Raw genomic sequence first — 16,722 nt, 5'->3', positions numbered from 1 at the left:
GGGAAGCTCCTATATGCAACTGCCAGGAACAAGAAGTGAAATGAAAAACAATACAATGCCTATTTGCAAAAAATGTGTCTTGGTGTACCTTTTGTATCACAATGACTGTAGCTCCATGTAGAATTGATTTACACAATGCATTTGAAAAGGAAACCCGGGAGAGTAGGTACACGTTTTTTGGGCCAAATGTCACAAAACACTGTTGATAAGAGACTTGGAAAAAAATTCTATAGACATCCTGGCATCCTGAAGGCAATGAAATATCAATGAGGATAGTGCAGTAGAAACCATGGCTTGAGAGGAAGAAGAATCTTTCATTCAAAACCCACAAGATCTCTTCACCATTAAAATTCAGCACACTTTCAGAAAACAGACTGAAGGAGGAATCAAATAGAGTTTTATGACTTTATAACTTTTACCTGTCTTTTTAAGCTCTCAATTATTGCTCACTCTTCAAAGACAGTCTATGGCATTACAGAATATCAAAGGAGCAGTCTGAAAAAAGTAAGCTTTGAGAACCAGTTATGAGAAAGCACTAGTAACAAAACACAAAAAGCAACAAAATGCATTTATCAGCTTATCAAGACTCTAAGAATTGATTCAGAGAGGAGCAGCATACCTTCACAATGTTCCTGATCTTAAATCACCCGTCAGAAGTCCTTGGGGAACACCTGTGTAGCTAAAATCAATACATACGTCCAAGTATGAAAGACATCTGTGGCTCAAGTTGTCAGAAAACAGTGTACCCATATTGCTACATCTTCATAATAAGTTGAGGTAAGTAATCCCTGGCTGCATACCTTGGAGTTCCAGGTTGCCCCTGACCACTTTGGGCTCTGAATATCATGTAATTTACCCAGCACAAAATGTCTCTGAATGGATGGCATGGTATCATCCTATTTTTCCCTTTTTCAGGACCAAAATTCTGCTTGGGAAATTAATGCGGGATATGATTGTACTGTCAGGTTTTAATCATTTCATTTTTGTGTACGGGCTTTACTGTAGACTTCTAAGGAAAATGTATTTGCTTCCCCGCTCACTCCCAGCTTTGTTGCCCCATGCTGTACAAGTGTTTGTATCTGGGAAGCAGGGAATGGTCAGTATTGTGAATTGTTCTTGTCATGGGTGGACTTATTTAAAGGTAAGCTTGCCTTGCCATCTCCTGTAAGGATGCCTGGACTCTGAAATTATCTAATCTCCTTCACAATATTCAAAGCTAGATCCTTCTGGCTAACACTGATCTATCCTTAGCTCTTACGTGTGTCAATCTGACCTGTGAATTCAGTGTTGTAAGTCAGCCAAGTGTAATACCTTTAGAAGAAAGTTAATAGTAAGAGGAGCGAGGTAAGAGTACGTTTGCATGTACACGTGTGTGTTGTGGGAGACATGAATCAAAGAAATTAAGTGATACCCAGTCCCCTCTCATGACAAACAAGCTCATCGTGACTCAGGAGCTATTTCCAGTCCTTTCCATATTTGTAGATTGGATGGCAGCTGCGTGTTATTATTATCTTTTATAAAAACAAACATTGGCATAGGATTATATATTTATCACTGACACATTAACAACAATTGTAGCAGCATCTTACTCAGGGGTATGTAGCAGCTTCTGTTGGAGAGTCAGTATATGCAGTTTGCTGCAGAGATTTCCTGCAATGTGGCAAGGCAGGGAGGATCAGCTGCTGGAATGGTGTCTAGAAGGAGGAGTCTACACCTCTTACAGACATCTTGGCTTTTTTTTTTCTTTTTTTCTTTTTTTCTTTTTTTCTTTTTTTCTTTTTTTCTTTTTTTCTTTTTTTCTTTTTTCTTTTTTTCTTTTTTTTCTTTTTTCTTTTTTTCTGCTTTGCTCCACTTGTAATTGTTAAGTGCTAGACTGTAGTTGTAATAGGAGGCTGCTACACAAAGACCTGAATTTGAGTGTTTCACTGCGGATTTACTAAGAAGTTCTTGTGGAAGCCATGTACATCCTGAAGCTATAGACCGAGGTAGATAATAATAGTTGTTAATTAAAAATAAGAATGTAAGACACAAATAAATATTTCCATTTGGAATCCTGACTGGAAAGCTAAAAATATGAAAAAGAGAAGATATTCTTTGCTTTTCACCTACCAACAGGACAAAATTTATTTTTTATGTTAGACTCTCAGCTAATTTAGACAATTGTGTGTTTTTTTTTTGTTTGTTTATTTTATTAGTATTCTCCAGATATTTCTAAGCCTTTCAACAACAGGTTTAATTGCAGGTAAGTTTCCATAAAAGCTCTGCATGTTACAAACAGCAAGTTCAGGCCCTGGTCAGATGAAAAATACAAAGCCCTCCATCTCTTTTAAATTCATACAATTTGATGTACATAGTCAGCCCTAATCCTTCACTATGTGCACGTGTCTGCACAGACATGCTGCGTGTTCACAGATCATGTGCTGTTACATCTATCACCTTCCATCGCAGCAGGGCTGAACCCACAGGGATATGCTCTGCTACTTGTAACAACTCCAGTCTTTTTTAAACGGTATGGTAAAAGACTTGAAAAGTTTGGTCTTTAGACCAATAAAGGAAGAAATTAAAATTCTCTTTTGTTTCTTCCTTCTTTTTCCCCCCCTCTTCTCTCTGTCTCTTTCCAATGGTTTATATTCAGATGGGAACCATAAGTGATCCCTCCCTTCTGCCCTCAGGTTACCCTGAGAGAACAAGTATTTATTTTCATATGTTTTGACACCACATGTAACCCTTCCTTACAGATTCTTGTTTACCTCTTCCTCTGCTTAATAGATGGCAAGAGTTTTCATTCCACCAAATCACAGTGAAGTTTACTGGCACAATGACAGTGAGCCCTACATTGTCCAAGATCGGTAGCTCTCAGGCAAACTTGCCAGCTAAACTACTTCAGGCTTGGCAACCCTGAGAATCCGAGCAGACAGTTTTTCCAGACATCTCCAGATTTGCATTGGGAAGCTTGAGAACCCAGTTCTAAGTAGCCAGTAACACAATGCTACTGGCAGCAGATAGCATATTTCATATCTGAAATGTGTTTTGTATTATTTCTTAAACAAAGTTACTGCCAAATATCCATCCTTGAAAACTCTTGATTTTAGTCCCAGGGGACTGCAATCGTGTTTCAGAAAACAAATTCATCCTAAAAGTTTGTGGGTAACAGAACCTTTCTTTTTCAACCTGCTCTGTTTTCTGCTTTGGGAGGAAATACAGCTGCACTGCTTAGGTCTTAAAACCTCCCATTAGTAAATCAGTTGCATCCTCCAAACTAACCATAGATTTCTTTCTGTAGATATTTAATTAAATGCTTATGATTTTTTTTTTCAGTGCCGTAACATGCTTCCCTTTAAACAATCTAATTGATTTAGTTCCAGGGGACCAAATGCTGATCAGTGACCCCATGAAAGTTGTCCCATTACGATCCCTCTGTCTTACAATCTGAAGGTTTCTTCTGTAGATAGTTATGTGCTCCTTCTCTACTCTCCCCTCGACAATGAGCACTACCTACTCACCGCAGGATTGAAAACTGTCACACTTTTTTTTCCCTAACTCAAGCACCATCGGTGATTCTACTGAAAATATGTAAGGCAAAACAGAATTTAGCTTGATGTGCTAGCCCTGAAGATCTGATGAATGGTGCTGGCAAAAAGGTAGGACTCTGGTCCTAAAGGTAACTGTTCACAAGCTTCTGTGGAGGGACTGCGCTGAAGAGTGGAATTCTGCTTAACATACAAGGCTGCATGGGGTGTTGTGACATACAGTTCAAAAGAACAAGTGTTTTAGGCTGCCAGTTTTCCTCAACTGTCAGTCAGACTTTCTGTACAATCTGTGGTGTGTCCTGACACCAAAACTAAGCCACCAGCCACGGTGCTTAAATTAGGCACTCCAGTCTTATGTCTGATCTCCCTATCTATGTACTGGAGACAAATATACTTCCTGTAAATTTTATTTGTATTTTGGAGACTGTATCTCTTAATGCCTATGAATTGCAAAGGCACAACCCGCTGAACTCAATCAAAAGGTTTGCAATTCAGATTGTTTGTGAAGTCTTCTAAAATGTATTTTTTAAACGTTTTTTGCATATATAATAGGAACTAAGAAACACTTTGTGAGTTGTCACTTATTTTTTTCAAGTGCTGAGATCAGTTCTGAGGCCCTTACACAGGCAGACTTCTCACAGTTTCCGTTCATATGTTGGAATTCAATTTCACTGAAGGTAAAATGCTCCTCCAGTACAAATCTAATTCATTTTTTGAGAGACATAATGCCACCTTTCCCACTGTTCTGCTTGATACCACCACTGCAAGCTCATGTGATTTTTAATGGTATTTTTAAATGAGTTAGGAAAGAGCAGGGGAAAATGATATTAAGATGTACATTAAAAATTAAAATTGCATAAAAGTGCTTAAAGTTCAAGTCATTACATTTGAATTTATATAGAGAAGAGGATCATAGAAATAAATAAACTGGGTTTCATAACATCATGAGACTTGTCAAAAACAGTTATAGAGCAGGAATCACAAAGTCTTTCATTCATTACAACTGTTATGAATGAGCAGCTAGATCAAAATTGACTAGTCAAAAATAGTTTTTTTTTTTTTTTTTTTTTTTTTTTTTTATAGTGATATAGACAGCTAGATCCACAAAAGGAATCCCTAGTTCCTCTCTTCTCCATTGATATAAGTCTGGAAGAAACCCTAGTCTTCTTGAGACCAGTGGGAATTTCACAGTCAGGCTGCAGGTTTACCCCGAGGTCTTGCTGCTGCGAAAGGAGCATCAGCCTCAGTGTATCCAGGTGTTGGACTCGTGCTGACAGCGTTGAGTGGAGTATTTCTGGGAACTTCAGCAGCTGGATGAGAGCACTCAACAAGGAGGAAAGACTGGCAGAGAAACTAGCAGCTGTTACATTTAGTGGATGGCATGCATGAGATGGGAGGGAGAAATAGATGGATTTTCATAAGGACCAAGCCTCTGCCTCTGTAGGTAGGAGCAGAGGAAGAACAGGTTTGTGAGGAAGAACAAGCAGTAATTCATAGCCTCTACAGAAAGGGGAGTGATGTACAGGAAGGCATTGTATGTTATAAATTCATTAGAAGCAAAAAAAGACAGATAAGTGGCTCTGGTGTTACACAGACAGTGGTTAAATGCTCTGTGGGGGATAGAGCCATGGAGGACTGAATTTCTGTCTGGTATGCGTTTACACCAGCAAGCCATCGATGACTATTTCATATAAAGTAAGGGAGCCAAAGTCTGATCATTTTTTCTTTTTATCAGAAAAAAAAAAATCAACAAAAAAATAAAAACGCAAGCTTCCTTTTAGCTCTCTTAGAGTGAAAACAAAGAGCAACAACAACAAAAGACCAAACCACAACAAATTATTGCCCTCTCCCACTGGATCAGTTCCACACAGACACACACACACACACAAATTTAAAAAGAGAATAGCATGGGAGTCACATTCAGAATCAAGATAGAAACCAAACCTTCTGTCTCATAATGTAGAGTAAAAGCAGTAGATAGAGCTGTAAACATGGTAGCAATAACATTTTGCTTTTTTTGCACTACGGGTTATCCAGCATGCTGTCAGGGAGCAAGAAAGTTGAATTGCTGTACGTCCCCTGAGGGCCACATGGCACAGATGGCTGCCTTGTACCAGCTACGGAGTGTCTGTGGTGGGGCACCGACTTGGTGTTTTAAACCATCCAGTACCAACAGTGGCTTTTTTGTGCTTAAAAGGAGATGGCCTTGGCAAAAGGGCCGAGAAGGAAATGCTGTAAGTGGAGAGTGAAAAGGAACAGTTAGTACAGCCCGTATAAACTCCAGCATTTCATACAACACTCACAAACCACCTTGGCCAGGCCGCTTTGGGTCCCACTGGCCCTATCGAGGGCGCTGAACTTCTGCCAAGCCCGAGATCTGCATCAGCACCCGTGGTGCTCAGCGCCGAAACTTGTCAGTGATGCTCAGACACGGGAACTGATTCTCCCTTCTGGCCAAGGCTTCGGGGTGGCCTGCTGCTCGGCACGGAGGGAGCATGGTCATACTTGGGAGCTGGTAAAGGTGTTGGCCATGCTTACAGACAGGTATTTTTCCCTCTCTGCCTTTTGAGACATTTTTCAGCGACATCTAGTGACTAGTTAGTTAAATGCAGGTGTGCACTTCTGGCCTCATTTCGGGCCTCCAGCCAGCTCCACTTCGTGCCACTGTGGCAAGAGGTCCGTGACCTGGAGCCAAGGACTTGGCCCGGGCACTGCTGCTCCCCGTTTCTGGACTCTCGATGCCTCCTTCTCCCGCTGTCCCTGGCTGGATGCCCGGCAGGGTGGATGCAGCAGGCTGGGGAATTGCAGTGTTGAATTTCTGCCCATCTCAGACTCATGAGGCTGTGCAATTCTTTCGGCATGCGTGAGGACGCATTCTGAGTAATTAGCACTGCCTTCCTATTCTGTGTCACCTGCAACTTTAGGACCACACACCTTTTTGGATCACCTTTTTCTTGGACCAAGATTTTTATTAAAATATAAGCAGGGCTGAGCACTGCACTGATACCAGGAGGATGCTCCTTTTTCTCCCAGTGGTGTAAACAATTACAATCTCCACTTCTTACCTACTTAATAGTTATTCTCTTAATCTCCACTTTTTCCACGTTAATAATCTGCCTAGAGGCACTGAAGGAAATGCCTGGTTTAAGTCTATAGAGATTAGTTCCAATCGTTGAACTTGTATAAGGAAACAATTCTCTTATTGAACAGAGATGCTACAGGCTACCACCATCTAGCTTGATAAAACCATGTGGCATTTCATCACAGTTTTAATTTACCTCCCGCTCCTAGGTTTGCTTATTTCTCCACTAATGGTACTAAAGCCTTGCAAAATGTTATTTCTCTTTTACCACTCCCTACTTTTAAAAATACACACAGTGTTTTTTGCTCTGGATCATAGCATATCACCGTCAAATTAAAAGACAGATACGCTATCTGACAGACTGGTGATCTTTGTACCTCTTTGGATGGAGACTATTTACCCTTTATTTTCGGTTTTGTTGTGATTTTCCAAAATTTGGTAGTTCCTAGGGTGTGGTTAATGCTTCACTGCTATGAGGTGCCCTACTATTATCCCCACAAATGTAATCATCTCTGTTAAAAACAGAAGAAAATCTGTATTTAACTGCTAGGCCAGACCTAAGTTATCTTTTGACTCCACAACATTTTGAGTGGCTAAAGACCTCACTTCTTGCCTCTTTAGCCTTTCTCTACTCAGGAACTAAAGAGTCAGCTCAATTTTCGTTGTAAGGTTCAGCTAAACTCTTCTGGGTATATTTCTGTACCTTTCACCTATGAAGGTGAAATGAATTTGCTATGAATTTGCTCTTTGCAAATGAACGCCCTTCCCATCCCTTTACAAACTCTCTACTTAGACACGTTTTACATTGGGATGTCTATTTAGCCAAGTTTTGCTTTCTCTTGAGACTCTTTTTTTTTTTTTTTTGGTCATTTACATACTTGAGTTACTCCGTCTGGACAACCTTGCTAGCTAGTTTCCTTGGTTTCTCAACGTTTCTATTTCGGGGACAAAAGATGGATTAAAATGGATTGAAGCAGCTTGTGATTGCTCCATTTTAAGAGAATACAGATGCACCTGAAAACAGAACCATTGTCCTGAGAGTGCTTTTCAGTTGTGCTTTGTCGGTTCATTCTTTATTGGAAGTAGGTTTCATAATTTGGATATTCAGGTCAGGGGCAACACACAGATCTGTGCAGGCCTCTTCCCCTTTGGATCTCATGCCCTGTGGATGTCACAGCTCCTGAGGACTGGCTTACAGCCTTTCAAAGCTATGGAAGCAGCATAATGATCTGGAGGCATACTGCATGTTTGGGAATGAGAAGTGTTATGAAAAACAAGGGAGATGGGGATGGCTGCCAAAACAAAGGTGTAATTCAGCGTGGTATCTCAGATGTGTGCTGAATGGATTAGTTCAAGGGAAATGCTAAGTGCTATCTATATCTCAGATATTTCCCCTTGCTTAGGGAGGTTATGGCATCTGAGGCAGACACTTTGAGAGCTGATGCTCCAAAGTACACAGCCTGCTCCTGAGTGTAGCTGCCGGTGACCTGAATGGCTGCAAATTCCCTTTTCTTTTTCACCAAAGAGCCTCCCAGCATGGGGATGTAAATGGAGGGAGAAATCTCTTGTGCCCAGTCTAAAAGTGGGTCATTGTGCAGCATTCCTGGGGCCAAGAGGAGATCAAACAGAGATGAAAATAATTGTGGTGCCTGGTGTTCAAGGTGCTTGGCTGGAACGGGAAGCTCCTGTGCCTGGTCTCTGCTCTGAGGCTTATTTATTTTTTATCTAATACTTGTTTAATGTAAATTGTGTGTGCAGAATTGAGATCTGGGACTAGCATCAAATGAAAGTCATGTTCTGTCTACCTTGCAGTTAGCCCTCTTGCACAAGCTCAGTGCTGAGCTGCGTAGGGCAGGGGAGCCCTGAGTGTTTGCTTTGCACAGAGCCCTAGACATTTCATGAATTAGTGCTTGAAAAAAGGGATGTTGTGCTCCTCATTCTTGAGAAAGCTTTTCTGTATTTCAGCAAGTAAAATCCCTCTTTAGTAAACTAAAATCTTGCCTTATTTAAGGTATATAAAAGGTATATATAGATTCTGTCCAATTACATTTCCAGCCACTTAGGGTTATCCACACAAGTTCAATCCATAGGCACGATGCCAAATCCATGTTTCTTTAGACAGGTATGTTTGTGAAACACAAGAGAACAAAGCAAGTGAAAGAGAAAGATGTATTCACAACAATTTCTCAGGCTCCATCAAAACTTCATTTACTTTCTCTGGGCTCTTACTTCACTGAAACCTCCAGGCATAATACAAATTAGGATAATGCACTGTGGGTTTTGACAAACACAAAAGTTTCAAAATAATTAAGAATGCAGACTACTGATGAAAGAGTTTTTGAAATGCTGTATCAGTTCATGAATCATCTGCCCATTGGTCATATTATACAGGCAAATTAAAAATTAGCTGACAGATATTAATTAAAGAAGATTAAAAGAAAGATGCTACTTATCATGCAAGAGAATGCAGCGTGCTCTTTGTTGAAGCAAACCTCTTACACTTTAGCAAGGGTAGAAGCTTACGACGTGTCTTCAGCTCATTAGTGCAGTATGTGGAATATCAAACAAATCGGATGTGCTCCAGCGTTGGGGATTTCTTACAGTAATGAGATTCTTTCAGTCACCTCTTTTTGAAATGGCCAGCAAAACTCAGAGCCAAAGAAAAGCTGGACTTTCCAGATGGATTCGTTAGCTGAAGATTTTGAAAAGGAGTTCTGTCTTTGTATGTAGCCTTTGGAGAGGTCTGGCCGTACTGATGGAGTTGCATTGTTTTTAAATGAGTTCTTAAATATTGTTGCATTTGGAAGCTTTCTGTTTTATAACAGCGAAAACTAACAGTTGTTTAGTTGCTAGGAGTACAAAATCCTAGATGTTGTGGGCAACAGCCCTTTGGTTTTGGGTGACTGAACAGCCTACTGTTTGATCTGTCTGTGTTTTGCTGTTTCTGAAGTGGCATGCTAATATTTGAGGCACGGAGCAAAGGTGTCCTGGGTTTACAATCTCCCAGTAATGCATGAATGAAAGCGTTACCTTCTGTTAAAGTATCTTCCATTAAAGTTCCAGATTGCTTATAGGAAGGAAAATCTATTTTAGGAACCACTTATGAAGAGTGGGAGGAAGGAGGAAATGAACTCTCTTGGGTACTCTTCCTTCTAACAGTGTTGCAGTAAGCTTTTCTTTCTGAGTAGAAAAAGATGCCCATTTGCTTTCCATTTGCTTTCTATTTGTATACTTTAAAATATTTTGAAGGGTATCACCCCTACTAAAAAAATCTGATGCCTATTATATCTATATTTCAGTGCACCAGAATCAAACTCAAATCTTGGGTGCATTAGATAACGAGAGAAGCAGCTGTGATATATCCCCCAATCTCATTTTCTATGCAGTAGCTGGCACTTTTAGACATCTTGTTCATTTAAAATGTGGAAACCAGTATACGCAGACAAGAGGTGGCTTTGTATAATGAGTGTAGCATTAGACCAATGGAAAACCCAGTCTTGGTTTTAGTTGGTTTTTAAGTCTTGGTCTTAGCTTGACTGAGGCTACTGGTGACACACTGCAGTAGACATGGCTGGCTTAAAAATGGCCAGGCTTGTCTGTTGTTTTCCCAATTAAATGATGCTAGTATGTGGCCAAAACAGTGCATGGGGTTGAAAGCTACTGGAAGGGAACCATTTCTTTGCTAATCCTTATCACCCTGCAGTTGTTCATTGGGAAAATACATTTGCAGATGGGGCTGGATGCCTCTGCAGAGTGTTTGAAGGATGGGCTGCCTCGCAAGGGGTGCTTGTTTCACATGATCTGCTTCATATACAGTGAAGAGCTCGATGTCATAAAAGGCTTTAGTGCTGGTAAAATCTGAGAGGAAAAAATGCAACAGCCTGTACTCTGCAGAAATGCATGTTGGAGGAATATCACTCCTCATCCTGGCTGCCTGTGTCACCCATCTCATTCCACCACACCTATGTTCTGCGTACCCGAACACCTCTTCTGTGACAGGACATTGCCTGGTAGCAGAACCAAGGCACTGAGGAACTAAATGGATTTTACTAGGTCATTCAAGAATCTGTGATTAAACAGGGATTTGAGCCTAAATTTCCTGTGTTCCAGAATAAGGGTCTAACTGGTGCTGCCACCTCTCTGGAAGGTAAACAACCCATAGATACCTCCCTCAGTAGCTTCTGGGGTCGGAAGATGCTGAAGAGGAGCACCTCTGTAACTGGTGCTGGTTCAAATCAGATAACTCATTTCCTCAAACTGAGGTTCCAGTGCAGAGCGCGAGTTGCCAGCAATACTGATCTTATCATAGTTTGGTATCAGCGCTAATGCAGTGACTTAGAGCTGGTTGGACATTCCTTACATTGTAATCTTCTGCCACTGAAAAACGCTGATCTCAACAGCCGAGGTATTGCTCTGCCTGCAAACTTGTCTGCAAAATTTCTTTGGGGTTATTCATTTAGATAAGATTGGAAACAGTCAATAAATCGCTGCAAATCTAGATGACATCACTTGCCAGCTCTCTAATAAGAAAATGAGAACAGAGAATATCAGGCTCTTCCATCCTAGTCCAGGCATGGCCAGGATCTCTGTGGGCCTCAGTTGTCTGTAATGCTGTTGTATTGACGTGCTTCTCAGAGCTTTGTGAAACACTAATTTGAATGCTTTGGGATGTTGGGTTTGTTTTGGAGCAAGATACTCCAGAAGGACTACTATTGTCCATCTAGGTTTGGAGCAGGAGGATGTACAGGACTAAAAACTGTGCACTGTTCAGGCCATCCTGACATTTCCTCCCTCCAGTCATGAAAAGATTGCAGCTTTGACACCCGTCTTTGATCTAGCTTCTTTTATGCCAAACATATATCATTAGACTGTGTTTCCTTCATTGAAAATTTATCTGTGGAATAGCACTGGGGTACGCTTGCATGATTACACAAAAGATGTAGTGATTGCAAGCTCAGTCACACGTACTTATCAGCATACCTATGTGTTTGATGATAATGTGTATTAGTCTGTCTGCGGTATTAGTCAGGAAGTGCTCTCAGATCAAAGTCTGTCATTTCTTTAAATACCCCTCTGTTGCTTCTGAATCTATGAACCACTGTTCTCTTCCAGTTCAAAGAAAAGCTGGTTCCTTTTAACCATTTGTAGTCTGTACTAAAACAGAGAAGAGGAAGAGACCACAAATGCAGGGGTTTCTTGCCAGAAGCAGCAATCACTTGCCCCTGTGATAGGAAAACATGACAAATGTGATGCCCCAGGACCTCAGATTCTTCTATTATGTGACTATTAGATGTGACTATTAGAAATGGTCAATTTTTCGATGGAGACAGGTATTGTAGAGGCATGTTATCAGTACACGCGTTCTTATTCCAGTGCTCAGTACCTCTGTGCTTTCTGAAGAGTTTTTTCACAATATTATCTGGAAATCTGGAGTCTTTCTGAGTGCTGGAGCTGCTGTAACTGTCTGTCTGTCACATTAGTCATAATCTTGCTGGCACCTTGTGCCCCTTGCCAATTAATTGTCTTTCCCTGTTTAGTTCAGCTGTGAGAGCAATCACTGGGGAATTTATGGGTGCCTTTCCCAACAAGGTGCCAATTTAACTCTTCCTCTTCTCTCTCATCACAGTATTTCAATATAAATGTTATGAAGTCACATCAGTGCCTAAAGAGATTCCACTCCCAGGAATGCTTTGCTGGTTCTGAAATCAGTTCCTCGCTCTGGAGACCCCATCCAACGTTAGGGAGTTGTAGGAGAAGCTTGGAACCAGTTGCCACCTAGCTTGAAGGAAGCACGGATTAGAGCAGTGGCTCCTGTTCACTCGTGTACTGGGCTAGGCTTAACAAAAATTATACTTAGATCTGAATGTTTAGTTTTTAGCAGGATCGACCCCAGTCAGTCCTGATTTAAAATAACGTGAGACACCATACAACCACTGAATGATAATTTTAGGATTTCTTCAGTTATTCTAAAACTTTTTTTTCATCGTATCTAGTTTTCTTCTAGCTAAATGAAATGCAAGGAGAGGCAGTATTCCAGAGAGCAGTTAGCTGGTCCAGGTTTCCTACCTAATGGACAGGCTCTAAGATAGATCTGTTAAATCACTCTGCGGCAGAAAAACCTTGTGTGGACATGCTAGGTGACACCACACCGGTGGTTTTGGATCAAAGACAAATGCATTCTGTTCCAAATCAGGCTGAAGTTCCCAGCCGTAACCCCTTTGTTGAATGCAGCTGCAAGGTTCTCTCCTTCCTGAGGCTCCCCAGCCAGTTCACTCCCAAGTGAGGCTGTTCATCCAGCAGAAGGGACGAGTCTCAGTCTAGAAGTGTTGCAAAAAAAAAAGGGAGCTTTTTGCCCTCGGAACATCCCTGGCAAAACTTGAAGGCAACTTTGGTGGACTGAGGCTTTTGTGAAGGAGCTGTAATGAAAGAGCAGACAATAGCTAGCCCCTGGGGCACGTTGTAGAACCAGGTGCCTCTTTTTGCAAGCCTGACCAAAGAGCTGTGAAGCTGTCCAAGGCCTACGACAAAGCTTGTTTCTCCATGTTCAGGCATAGGTGCGTGCACCTCTTAAAAGCTGCAGGTGAGGCGCTGCGTTATGGTGGGTAGCCCAGTTTTGGTATTGCCTTGGTCCTCTGCCTCTGAGAGTGTGCTGGCTTCTGGAGAAGGTGTTGTTCTGCTCTGTGCCATGTGAACATGCTGTACTCCTCGGGTAAGTAGAGAGCAGAGATGCAATAGAGAACACTGTGGGTAAAATAAGTAAAAAGATCCATTATGTACAGAGGTCTTTTGATTTAATTTTCTGCTAGCACGTGGATTTGCAGGAAATAAAATGATTGTGACGCGTGCTGTTCCTTATGGCAAAATACTGGGATCCTCTGGGCATGACCTGGCTCAGCTTGAGTTATTCACTTCAGATGAGGCTTCAGAAGTTACATATTATTTGAAAAATCTGGCATTTGAAACAATTGTGCTTCTTTTTTGGTAATGCATTCACAGTGAATTCCACCTCTTCTGGCAGGGAAGTCATCGTGAAACTGATTCAGACTTTGCATTTGGCTTCTCTGAATATCTCAAACAAAACTGACAGAATGCTAACCTATGGGAGCTCGTGTACTCTTAAACACGTCTCTTTGCTCTTCTCAGCTATCTAGTACTTGTGTTCCAGCACTTCCATATTGACTCTTTTGGATGTTAAGAATATTCACAGCAATAAGAGGGGTGCAAAATTTGTGTGGCAGCTCAGGAACTAGAGCCCTAAAATGAGCAATGCACTTCGTAGTGAGCATGACCAGCTGGCCTAGCCACAGGAGTCTGGTGATTCTCTATGAGCTTGTTTGGACTAATTTTGAAGGTGTCTCTGATGAAGTGCCAAAAATTAACACAGACCTTACTACAAGGGGACTACTATCACCTTTTTGTTTCTTGGGTACAAAGCCACCTGAACTCACACCAAGGTGGCAGGTCCCACGGCTAACTGGAAACCTCAGCTGAGTCACCTAACTGAGGTCAGTCCTGGTGCCTTGTGTAAGGAGATGATGCCACCTTCCAGGCTGGTTGGCCAGTCGTGCCCCAGTACAGCACCAGGAAGCAATAGAGACTTTTCTAACAGTGCAGGTGCTGTTTATTTTTCTTTACAGAGAGCCCTTCCTTTGTTCCAGCATTGCAATTCTGACACAATTTTATCCAAGCCTTTCCTTTATGTGTGCCCTAACAGCAAAAGATGGAACACATCAAACATTTCTTTTGACAGAAAATGCCTTTTAAAATCTTTCTAGAAAGCATTCACTTAATTCTGAATCCCTCTTTCACCAACGAGATGCACAGGAGAGAACCTCTCATTTTAACCCTTTCTGCTCTTCTATAAATTGAATTTAAAAAGTTGGAACTCCTCCTTTGTCTCTTCTCTTTTTTTCCTTGTTGTTGTTCTGAATGTTGCAAAATGCTTCATTTCAGCCCTGATCTGTGCCTTACCCTAGCAAAATTGCCATTAGGAGCCCAGTCAGCCTACAAAAAAGGAGACAGCAAGGCTCTGTGACATCAAAGATGCGTGAGGTGAGGGTGTTGGCCATGGCTGCAGTCAGAGGGCATCAGACAAGCGGTGAGAGTGCAGGGACAGACTGACCAGGACTGTGGTCTGTCATCAGCCTCTGCACATCCACCTCATCTGCTGTTCCTAGAAGCAGATGGCAGATCTCTCTTCCCACCACGCTCACGGCCGCCGTATCCATGAGATTTTTCTCAGGCAAGCTGTGGGAGCTGCAGTTTCACAGGAATCTCGCCCAGAGAGGAGGGTGGATGCTGAAAGTACTGATCCCTCGAAGTGCCGTCAGGGTGGTGCTGCAGCTCTGCTCTGATCTGAAATATGTAAGGATAGTCTGAAAAAAAAAAAAGTGGTTTGGAGCAATTTTCTTTTAATGAAATAAAAATTTACTGTTAGAAACTTGAAAATTAGTTGAATAGAAACTTCTCAGTGTTTTGCTGCTCTTTGTAGTAAATTTGCATTCTTTTATTTTAGCTCTCTCAATCCCAAACTCTTTCAATCCCCAAAATCCCAGATTTTTATATTTCTATTCTTTTGGTGTCTAGGAAAATCCTTTGCTTCTTTGGTTTAGTATACACCTAAAGATAACGGAAACTGAAGACAAGTCTCCTTTCCCTTACCCTGAAACTGTCAGAGCTCCTGTTTGCTTACATGGGGTTAATGTAGAGGTGCAGGGTGCCAGGGCTGCAAGCCAGTCAGAGGGCGCCTAAGGACATTATTCCCCCGAGTTGCTTGTGAGCCTCTTAGAAAACTGCTGTCATTCCTCATGCAATAGCAGAACACACTGGAGTGGCAAGATGAAAAAGCAAAGTGTGATTAGTTTTAAAGGATAGCACAAACAATAAATGAAAGTTATGACCAGTTGTGAACAGGGGAAGCGTGAAGGACTGAGATGAATTTATACTCTTCTAGCTCCCTTCTAAGTGAAAAATGGGCCCAAAATCTCCTGTGTGCTGATTTGCATGCATGAGAAAAAGCATTGGCTGGGTGAAAAATAGCCTGTAGTGCCCATTCTTCACTTGTTAAATAATCCAGACGAAGGATAAGAGAGCGATTCATTGTCAGTGTATTTCTACCTGAGGGATTTTGGCGCTGCTTTCCCAGCTGGATTAGGCCCCGTGTTTTCCTGCACCTAAACTGTTCCAGTTTCATTTATGGCAGCAGGCAGCCCTGGAACATCTGAATGTGAGGATCTCTGCTCCTGGCAGGCGGCTGGGTCGTGCTCCCAGCACAGGTACGCAGACCTGCTTGGGAGCGTGCATACCTCAGGCTCTACTTAGAGCAAGACTGGGGCGTCTGGAAGTACAAGGTAGGCCTGGCTTCGTGCTGCCGTCTCAGCTGTTACAGGACAGCTCCTCCGCAAACACGCACTCTCTGCGAGTAAAGCTAGAAGATAAATGATGTCACAACAGGCTTTACGCTCCCTAATGAGCCCTGCCGCATGGGAGTGATATTTATACTTCCTACTGCAATATGATATGGTCTGTATCATGCAGTACGTACACCAGGATGTGCACAATCACATGAAGTTATCAAAAAGGGCCAGCCTGCTGAACAGAGCTGGACCCTGGGGCTGTGCGGGACCCCGCCGCGCACGAGCAGCAGCCCGGGAGGTGGCAGCAAAAGGCCGGGGAGTTAAGAGGGAAGACAGCATCAGCGCAAAACTGCGGCGTAAAGAATTGTCATATTTGTTTATTAGTTCTTCACATACATTTTAGTATTCTACAGATCACGTGCTAATAAGCTGCATCTCCATAGTGACTGCACCCTTACTTCGGAGCTCGTTTGTACCTGTGTCCTGGTGCTCTTCCTCGCAGTGTAAGCAACACTGCAAGGTCTTAAAAGTGGCTGTTCAGTGTTTGCCTGCCTTGTTATTCCTAATGAGGTGCATGATTTTGTAACGCATATTGAGATAACATTAAGATTTGTAACCTAAAAGGAGAAAAAAAGTAGAATGGCAAGTACTTGGCCTTTGCTCATAACCTGTTTGGTTGTAAAGGGAAGGTCAAAATTCATATGCTCTGCAATGAATTTCTAGCAATTGTCGGCTGCTTCCCCAGACCTCGTGT

The sequence above is a fragment of the Cygnus atratus genome, chromosome 6 (genome assembly GCF_013377495.2).
Source record: "Cygnus atratus isolate AKBS03 ecotype Queensland, Australia chromosome 6, CAtr_DNAZoo_HiC_assembly, whole genome shotgun sequence".
In the NCBI taxonomy this organism is placed as follows: Eukaryota; Metazoa; Chordata; class Aves; order Anseriformes; family Anatidae; genus Cygnus; species Cygnus atratus.
This window is presented reverse-complemented; position numbering follows the sequence as displayed.